Here is a 2728-nt window from a genome sequence, read left to right on the forward strand (position 1 = left end):
GTGGCCTTGAGAAATGATTAACCAATTGGACTAAGTCTCTGGCGGAGAGACAAAGTGTTTTCACGAGAAATGGTTAACCAATTGGACTTAGTCTCTGGCAGAGAGGCAAAGTGTTTTCAAGAGAAATGGTTAACCAATTGGACTTAGTCTCTGGCGGAGAGACAAAGTGTTTTCAAGAGAAATGGTTAACCAATTGGACTTAGTCTCTGGCAGAGAGGCAGAGAGGCAAAGTGTTTTCAAGAGAAATGGTTAACCAATTGGACTTGGTCTCTGAACGGCAGGCAAATTGTGGCCTTGAGAAATGATTAACCAATTGGACTAAGTCTCTGGCGGAGAGACAAAGTGTTTTCACGAGAAATGGTTAACCAATTGGACTTAGTCTCTGGCAGAGAGGCAAAGTTTTTTCAAGAGAAATGGTTAACCAATTGGACTTAGTCTCTGGCAGAGAGGCAAAGTGTTTTCAAGAGAAATGGTTAACCAATTGGACTTGGTCTCTGAACGGCAGGCAAATTGTGGCCTTGAGAAATGATTAACCAATTGGACTTAGTCTCTGGCGCAGAGACAAAGTGTTTTCACGAGAAATGGTTAACCAATTGGACTTAGTCTCTGGCAGAGAGACAAAGTGTTTTCACGAGAAATGGGTAACCAATTGGACTTAGTCTCTGAACGGCAGGTAAACTGTGGCCATGAGAAATGGTTAACCAATTGGACTTCGTCTCTGGCAGAGAGGCAAAGTGTTTTCAAGAGAAATGGTTAACCAATTGGACTTAGTCTCTGGCGGAGAGGCAAAGTGTTTTCACGAGAAATGGTTAACCAATTGGACTTAGTCTCTGAACGGCAGGCAAATTGCGGCCATGAGAAATGGTTAACCAATTGGACTTAGTCTCTGGCAGAGAGTCAAAGTGTTTTCCTGAGAAATGGTTAACCAATTGGACTTAGTCTCTGGCGGAGAGGCAAAGTGTTTCCCGTTGTAATGGTTGGCCAATGCACTTCGGATTGCGTTGGTAGGCCGTGGAAAGTGGCTCTTGGGCCCGCGAGAGCAAAATCCGTGCGCAGACGGAAGTCCATGAGGTCAGATCCGAGGCCTTTACCCGGCACCCGGTGGGGGTATTCCCGCAGAGAGTAGCGGGTGTGCCCGGCGACGGGTCAAGTTGCAATTTCTGGCATACCACTCCTGGAGCTCGTTAATGAGTTCCCCTCGGAAGTCCCGATGAGAAAATGGCAAAATGGCGTTTTGCGGGCTTTGGGGCCTCTTCGTCGGTAGGACTACCGCCCGACCTTACGGTTGCAATTGTTGGCAGGGGAGGTTGGCGGGGTACCCGGAGATTTTCGGGGACACGATTTTCAGAACATTTTCAGACAACGGTCACACTTTAAAAATGCCCAGAAAAGTGCGACTTTGAGGGTGGTAAGCGTTTTCAAATAGAATACCTTTCAAAGAGCTCTCGGAAGTCCTATATGAGGATTTAAGATGAATTTGTGCGGGCTTTCCGAACTCCGTTGTCGGTCTGAAATATCGGCCAGGGTCCAGACCGGTGGTAACCCTGGTTTAATAAACTTGGCCTGTGGCGAAAAGAACAGACAAAATGACAAAGTGTCAAATATATATATATATATACATGTGTATTTATGAACAAAAAAAATCACAAAGTGTCACCTGGCGGTGTACTTGATGATGAAAAATAAAAATACAAAGTCTGTTCACAGGCACCTTTGGGGCGGGGGTGCCTGAGTCCCCTTGGGTTGCACACTATAGAGTGTTTGACATGGACAGAGTCAACACTGTGTGCGTGCCCAGAACCCTTTTGAACGCAGGCGACGCACGCCGGTCGGCATTTCCTCTCCGTGCGAGCGCCAACAGGTTGCTTCCGTTGTTTTACAAATAAGAAAATTGTATTTATGAGCAGCAAAACAAAAAATCACAAAGTTTCACCTGGCGGTGTACTTGATGATGAGAAATAAAAATACAAAGCCTGTTCACAGGCACCTAGGGGGCGGGCGGGGTGCCTGAGTCCCCTTGGGTTGCACACTGTAGTGTTTGACATGGGCAGAGTCAGCACTGTGTGCGTGCCCAGAACCGATGTGAACGCAGGCGACGCACGCCAGTCGGCATTTCCTAGCCGTGCGAGCGCCAACATGTTGCTTCCGATGTTTTACAAATAAGAAAACCGTATTTATGAGCAAAAAAAATCACAAAGTGTCACCTGGCGGTGTACTTGATGATGAAAAATAAAAATACAAAGCCTGTTCACAGGCACCTAGGGGGCGGGCGGGGTGCCTGAGTCCCCTTGGGTTGCACACTGTAGTGTTTGACATGGGCAGAGTCAGCACTGTGTGCGTGCCCAGAACCGTTTTGAACGCAGGCGACGCACGCCAGTCGGCATTTCCTAGTCGTGCGAGCGCCAACATGTTGCTTCCGTTGTTTTACAAATAAGAGAATTGTATTTATGAGCAAAAAAAATCACAAAGTGTCACCTGGCGGTGTACTTGATGATGAAAAATAAAAATACAAAGCCTGTTCACAGGCACCTAGGGGGCGGGCGGGGTGCCTGAGTCCCCTTGGGTTGCACACTGCAGTGTTTGACATGGGCAGAGTCAACACCGTGTGCGTGCCCAGAACCGTTTTGAACGCAGGCGACGCACGCCAGTCGGCATTTCCTAGCCGTGCGAGCGCCAACAGGTTGCTTCGGTTGTTGCAAAAATAAGAAAATTGCACCGCTGCGGACCA

This window comes from Cetorhinus maximus, unplaced genomic scaffold, assembly GCF_964194155.1.
Source record: "Cetorhinus maximus unplaced genomic scaffold, sCetMax3.hap1.1 HAP1_SCAFFOLD_3771, whole genome shotgun sequence".
Lineage (NCBI taxonomy): Eukaryota > Metazoa > Chordata > Chondrichthyes > Lamniformes > Cetorhinidae > Cetorhinus > Cetorhinus maximus.